The following is a 7,941-nucleotide window of genomic DNA, read 5'->3' as shown; positions in this document are numbered from 1 at the left end:
GGCAACAATCAACAGCCAGAACAACTATTTCCGAAGGAGATGTGTCGCGCTGCATGAGGCAAATGGTGGTCACACCAGATACTGATTGGTTTTCTGATCCATGCCCCTACCTTTTTTTAAGGTATCTGTGACCAATAGATGCATATCTGTATTCCCAGTCATGTGAAATCCATAGGGCCTAATTTATTTATTTCAATTGACTGATTTCCTTATATGAACTGTAACTCAGTAAAATCTTTGAAATTGTTGCATGTTGCATTTAGATTTTTGTTCAGTATAATATGACCCCACTGTAGAAAGTGGAGACTCTCACGAACACGATAGTGTTCTCCGTTTTGCGGGACTTGTCTAAAGGTAACCCATACAAATGAATTGATGTATGGAGGTAGTTGTGTTCAGTGTAATTCAATAAAAGAAAAAAGAGAGAGAGACTGCCAGTTCCTTAATGTTTTGGCTACATTAAGGAACTGGCAGTCTCTCTCTCTCTCTCTCTCTCTCTCTCTGTTTTCTTCTATTGAATTCAATACACAACCTTCTGTGTTTGTCAAAGAACGAAACCGGGACTAGTTTATGTGGATGCAGATATATTTCCAGTGTTGTGCTTAGTTTGACAGTATCTGTATCTTTCTGCCAAGAAGTGACGGGCCTTTCAGCGAATGAATTCAGCGGGAGATAGGCGGGACTTTCCAGCCTTCAGTGGCGGTGGCTATGTAATGTAATCCGACACAAGAGTCACTTGTTACTACAGCTCATAAACCCACTCGCTGGGCTGAAGTGACAGATTCAGAAGAAAATAAACATTGATAAAACAATTAAAATACATACAGTCCCCGAATTGACCTTTATTCTAATATATGATGACTTGTGTTAAGTAAAAAGCACTGTATAAATGTCTAGTAAATGTGGTCCTCTGTAGCTCAGCTGGTAGAGCATGGCGCTTGTAACGCCAAGGTAGTGGGTTCGATCCCCGGGACCACCCATACACAAAAATGTATGCACGCATGACTGTAAGTCGCTTTGGATAAAAGCGTCTGCTAAATGGCATATTATATTATTATATAGTACAGGGTTTCCAAAACTCGGTCCTGGCCCCCCCGGCCCATCTTGGTAAGGGGCAAAAGTCATTAAAAAAGCAGGACCGTGAGCCACTGGCCATGTCCAGTAATTTGTTGATATATAATATATATATATTTTTTTTTATTCGACCAGCCCACCCCATTAAAATATGAATGACCTAATATTACTCAATTTCTCACATGGACAAATACAAATCCTCCTGGAACTTTATGAACAATACCCTGGGGTTTAGAAAGAGGTTACCAGGACCACGCATGCATGGGGCAGCAGGTAGCCTAGTGGTTCGAGTGTCAGTGGCGATGCGTCTTGTGGGGCAGGTGGGTTCCCACCAATATCTAGGAGATTTGCAAGCAATTCTGTTATTTCATGTCCCAACAATATCATATCAGTAAGCTAACAACTTTATTTAATAATAAAAAAATTGCTTGATCTAATAAAGCATACGTGGTCGCTTTCCCACTGTATTGTTGTTTTGGTAAATTTAGTTGAGTAAGGAAGCTCCAAAATGCAGCTGTTATAGCCTCACTCTGTGCTTTCGGTGGTGGAGGGGCAGACAGAGAAATGACAGAGCATAGGCATCGTTGATCTTCTCTGGTTGCGCGTGATTGGCTCAGGGTTCAGGTCACCACAGCACCTGCTGGGAGACCTAGCCAGCAAAAGCCCATCTTTGGAGCTCCATTGTTTTACAGTAGAAGCACACTGCCCACCCTAGAAGGCTCATTGTCATTGGCCACAGATAATTCAACATCTTATGCCCGGTAACTTTGATTGGACTGATGTGTCAACTTCATAGCTAGCTTGTTATTTACCACGCACTGCTACCACGTCTTCAAGCTAGGTAGCTTAGCTAGCGGAAACATGTCGACTAGCTCAGATATCTCCTAGCAAATCATTTTCAAACTTAGCTCATAAGCCACCTTAACTTGAAAATATGGCCATCCATTGAAATAAAGTAAGCTGGAAAAGAAGATTCAAGTTGAGTGGTTGGTGGTGGATCATGGAGCAGTGGCTAACATCTGTTTTGAGGTAGGCTAGCTGTAATATCCTATAGGCTACATGTCTTATTGTTGATGTTTGATGGCAGACTGTAATACCCATGGAGCCACATGTAGAAGGGTTAGTTATAAATATATTTGATGGAACTGTAACTGTGCAATAGATGAAGCGAGGGAATAGAGTTATAAACGTTGCATATTGTTAACCGGGCCCCTTTGTGTAAAAGGGAGGCAGACGCAGGCCGACGCACGCAGTGTCGCAATATTGCAGACCGATTACTAGCTAGTTTACTCTATAAAAGTATGCTCGACTACTGTTGTCTCCTGTGCAATAAGAGCTAAAGATATGGGAATTAACCATATAACCCAAACATTATAACGTATGTGTGTGTGGCTCAAAACTCGATTGGTTATTAGTGCATACAATGTATAGCCAGTGTAGTGTACTGGTTTCGATGCATATGAGCTTTGTTTGAGTTTGCCCCACCAATATGTTAATGTTAAAATTGCCACTGTAGAGTGTTGGGCCAGTAACCAAAAGGTTGCTGGTTCGAATACCCGAGCCGACAAGGTGAAAAATCTGTCTGTGCCCTTGAGCAAGGCACTTAACCCTAATTTGCTCCAGGGGCGCCGTACTATGGCTGACCTAGCCCAAGATGTACTCTTAAGGAGCCTAACATTACCGTTACTCCTCAAGGTCCAAGAACCTTATGTTATTTTCAGAGGTAGACTGGCTCTGGCAGCCAAAACAACCAAATACTCCATCTAAGCGATACGGTTCTTGAAACATAAAGCCCTCTACTTTCACATGAAATTAATTTCAGATGCAAAATACACACTTACTGTACACTGTTTTAACCAGCTTTTATCACAGTTGTAGACAACAGTATTTCAAAGTAACACGTTTCTGGCGGCCTTCTTCCGTTACACACAGGTGTTCGGAGCAAATTAGCACAGGTGGTCCATCTGTCTTCTGTAAACAAGCGCTGTAACCATGGAGATATGGCCGTGTGGGAACACTAACCCTAACCCTATAAAGGTGTGTATCAATTGAATGTTTTGTTTTTTGACAATTAAAGTATTTCTCGCTGATATGAAGGTCCTTATGCTTCCAAAACCGTACCACAAGCGATGCGTGTTAATGTTCAGACCGAGAGTCGGGGCTCTTAACAAAACTCCCCCGTACAGAAGACGCCTTTGTCTAATGCCTCTTATGTGTAATGTAATGGAACTGAGAGTCATGAACAAGGGCTATGGCTGACCCTGTAAAACAACACATTTCACTACACCCATCTGGAGTGTGACAAAAGAATATCATCCCAAATGGCACCCTATACAGTGCACTACTTTTGACCAGAGCCCTACGGGCCCTGGTCGAAAGTATTGCACTACATAGGGAAAAGGGTCCCTCAGGTCCTCTGGCACTTGCCTTTTAACTATCACAAAGCCTAGGACCAAGGGGTATGGAGAGGCAGCCTTTATTTGCTATGCCCCCAGCCTCTGGAATAGCCTGCCAGATAACCTGAGGGTGGCCAAAACTGTGGACATATTTAAAAGATCTTAAAAACACACATATTTAGCTTTGTTTTTCCATAGTGTGCTTTTTTAGTCTTTCAGCTTTAATTGTTTTTTCTTTTTGTTTTTATCCTCATGTAAATATTTCTGTTTTAAATTTTCATAGTTTTTTCATTGTGAAGCTCATTACATTCATGTCTGAAATGTGCTATATAAATAAAGCTTGATTTGATTTGGGATGCAGCAGCACAACTCATGGAGTGCTAAGCAGTGAGACAACACCCTGGGGAGAAATAGGAGATCTTTAGACAGATCATGTCATCACACACTTCACATTAGTCAGTTGCACAGATTTAAAAACACATTCTACTGATCCTGAAGAAGAAAGGTGTTAAACTTTTAAAAATATATTTACCAGCGCAGTGCTATTCAAGGATACAAACTGAAATAATACAAACTAAGCTACATGTGTTTACAGTAAATAGAAACAGTTTATAAAATGCATGTTTGTTCCGATCATGAACAAATGTTCCACGAAAGATATCAGACCGGGGAATACATAACGTTTTCTTTTTGTTATAGTTGAAAGTTACATATTTTTTTAGGATTCCCCTTTGCACATACTGTACATAAGATACACTAGATCTATAGAGGCACATGAGTCAGAGTGCTGTGGCATGAGAGCTCACCTGTGCTGTCTTGTCATTGCCATGCTAACACCTAGCTCGCTGAAACACACACAGCAGTTGCTAAATGTTAGCTGAACCAAAACATTCATGGGAGTTTTATAAAAACACTGGAGGTAAAAGGCCGTATGTAAAGCGGAAAGCCACTAGAATGCAAACAAAGATTCTGTCACTTTAAAATAGCTCTGTCACCAGCTGTGATTCCATCTTTACAGGGCACATGAGGTGTGTGATCATATAACACAGATTATTTTCTGAGTAATTGTTTCTTTTATATGGTAGTTGTACACATTTCTAAAATGAATCTGTATACCCAGCCACCTTTAAAAGGACCCTGAAACAACAAAACGTTGAAAGGGTAAGCTCTGGCTGAAAAGTGTTAATTTGACTTATTCATTCATTAGAACAACAGGCCTCCGGGGAGACTAGGGTCTTGAAGAAACAGCTTCAAGACCCAGTAAGGTTCTTTCTGTGTTGGCTTCAACTGGCTTGGTGCACTGATTTCTATAATTGGCCAGGGGATCAGTGGTTTGGGTGGTTGTGTGGGGTTTGTAAAATAGGTCCCTCCTGTCAAACACATGACAGTAATCCCATTAAAATGCAAGAATTCTCCCTCTGCTAATCATGTTCATGTTATGGTTCATGTTTTGCATTTCTCAAGAAATATGCCAGGATTTTTCCAACTTCATCTGAAATACATTGGGAGCTAGGGCAACTGTGGGCTTAAAAACCAGACCTCGGTTTAAATACTATTTTAAATCTTTCAAATTCAATGTACATTTGCTTTAGCCCTCCTGGAGTACCAGATGGGCAGGATTAGCCTTTTCGGGACTTTTCTATTGATTCCATTGCAATAGACAAGCTCAATCAAGCACATCTAAAGTATTTGAAATGATTTCAAATGGTGTTTGAACCCAGGTTGTGGCTTAACAAGAGATAGGACCACGGCTTATTCAGACTAGACTGGTGGGGATCCAGTCTTCCAGAATGACAATTCCCATGAGTGGCAGAGTCAGACTGTGTATTAAGTACAACCTGCATGGGAGTTCAAAGCGGCCATGTAGGCTACATGTTAAGAAACATGAAAGCCATACTCCGCTCAACAGCATGTACAGATCAGAGAGCTCAAGAGAAGACAAGAGGATAAACAAATCAAACATGTCAGCTTGACAAGGTTCATAATGGTATTGATACTTTACATTTTTGCAAGACAAGACAGATTTCTAAAACAAACTAATCTGCATTTTTGATTGATTCAATACCCTAATAGCTAAAAGCAATCAAGAAATGCCTAAAATCTAGATGATTATCGTCACCAAAAAGTGATTTTGGGGGCGCATTACTACAACTAACAATGAATGATATTCAGTTAATATACCAAACACTAAAAAGACCAAAGAAACAGTGCCTATGTAAAGACTTCCCTTCACACCTCATAGAATTCCATCCCAGGGCTCCAACACAGATGACCTGATGACTGTGAAAGAAAGAGTCGGGCACCACTTCAAATATTTATTTGATTCTGTCAAAGTGGTGGGCTGAACAATGGGAATATTGACAGTTGAGAACGTGAATTAGCTGGTTTATTTAAGTGTTTTAGCACCGCAGTCTACTGTCCCGAGCAGGCTGTTGCTTTGAGAAAGTCCTGTATTGTATTTCTTTCCTCTACCAGAGTGGGCTTCCTGTCAACTGATGGTGACCCCCCCTCCCTTTTCCTGTATGGGGCTTTGAGCCCGGCCTGCCACAAGCCCCGTGGCCATGCTGCCTTGAGCCCCCACCCCATTCAGCACCCCTTCCACCCCCCCACTCGAGCCACTGAACTCCCCTTCAACTCCCCCCCCCACCTGCAGACAGGCCCTGCCTTGTGCCACTCCATTCCCTCTCGACCTCTCCCCCTCCATCCCATCCTCCACCCCTGCTTAGTCCCTTCCCCTCCATCCTGCTAAACATCTCCCAGGTCAGAACCACCGATGTCGGAGGCTTCCTGCACGAGCCACCGTTACAGACCAGAGACCACACCTCAGGGGATCATCAGGGGATTTCTACAGAAGACAGAATTGGCTCTGACAACAATTGAGTTTCCCTATTTCGGGGGGGAGGGAGAGTGGCAGTTCCAAACAGGGCAGTAGAGGATAAGACTGTAGCTATCGCAGTCATGTCTTCCTTGTTAAAGAAGTCTTCTGAATTCAATAAACCTGTGGTTGTCGGCCTGTATTTGGAGGGTATCATCTCGATACTAGGCTGCTCTGTCTGAAGAAGAAGTAGGTTATAGGTCTCATCTGTGAATCTGTTTTTTAGAGGATGGAGTGGAAACCTGTGAGAAACATTTCCAGAATATACAGACTATATCCTCGCTACGCTCAAGATTGATGAATATTTTCACATAAGCAGTGACATTCGAATCTGTAGATTTTAACATTTTGCATTGACCCTGTATCAGTAGGTTCACTTGGTCAGTGGGTTATTGGAGAGGCCACTTTACATAATTTAAAAACACCCCAGGGCCACATAGTTGCGTTTAAGTCAGAGAACTGTCAAATGTACAGGCCTATTGGTCCCTATAGAAATTAACCACATGGCATAGGTTAATTCTCAGAGTTGTGCCTGAAGCTTTAAGGGAACAAGAAGTCAAACCACAAGGCCCACCCTTAACCCTTTCCCCCTTGTTCCCCACCTCCTACATGCTAATAGGTAGGGAAAAAAATCAAATTTACAATGGTGGTCTGACAGGACTGAGTCGGAGGCTACGCACCGACTGTCTGCGCCCCAGTAGTGCACTACTTTTGACCAGATACCTATATGACCCTGGTCAAAAGTACCAAACCATACAGGGAATAGGGTGCCATTTGGGACTGAACCTCAGACTCAAGGAGTAGTGTAATGTTTCCCTTGATGTGATACCCTGAGCAGCCCTGGGGCTCTGGGGCCCGGCTGGTGCTGTGATGCTGACTGCGTCCCAAATGGCACCCTATCCCCTATGTAGTGCACTACTTTTGACCAGAGCCCTACAGGAGCTCTGGTCAAAGTAGTACACTATAAAGGGAATAGGGTGCTATTTGGGACGCACCCTCTGTATTCCTGGCAAAGACCTCCCTGGTCGGCCAAGGCAGCCCTGCCTCTCCCCCTGCCAAGGAAACGTCAGGCTAAATCCACCAAAGACCTCTCAGACTCCACACTGCTCTGACATCAGCCCATACAGCTTTAGAAAGCAAGCTAGGGAATGGGAATGACATGAAACCACTATTGACTAGTATTACTATGTAGTGCCCTTATCAGGTGTTATGTCTTGCACATTGACAAAAAAATACAGTATGGTGTCTTGGGTTTTTCCCATGTTTGATATTGTTTGGAATGGTTTTAGCTTTACGTATTTATACCATCACCTTTTTTTATATCTAAAATACAGGCCTTATGATTGTTAATATTTTAGTGAAAAGTACAAAACAGGTCAGAGTAATATGGTAAATTCCCTGTGGGGACAAAGTTGGGTACTCTTTTGGCCAGTGAAAGACCCCTTCAGACAGTTTCGTTCCAATACTAGTTAAACAGTTTTCCTTTGTCAGTGTTAGTGTGGATATTGGCAAAGCGGTGTTCTCTCCAAATGACTCTGGGGCTTCGTCCCAAATGGCACCATATTCCCTATATAGTGCACTACTTTTGACCAGTGC

This window comes from Coregonus clupeaformis, chromosome 15 (genome assembly GCF_020615455.1).
Source record: "Coregonus clupeaformis isolate EN_2021a chromosome 15, ASM2061545v1, whole genome shotgun sequence".
NCBI classification, from domain to species: Eukaryota; Metazoa; Chordata; class Actinopteri; order Salmoniformes; family Salmonidae; genus Coregonus; species Coregonus clupeaformis.
Note: the sequence above shows the minus strand (reverse complement) of the source record.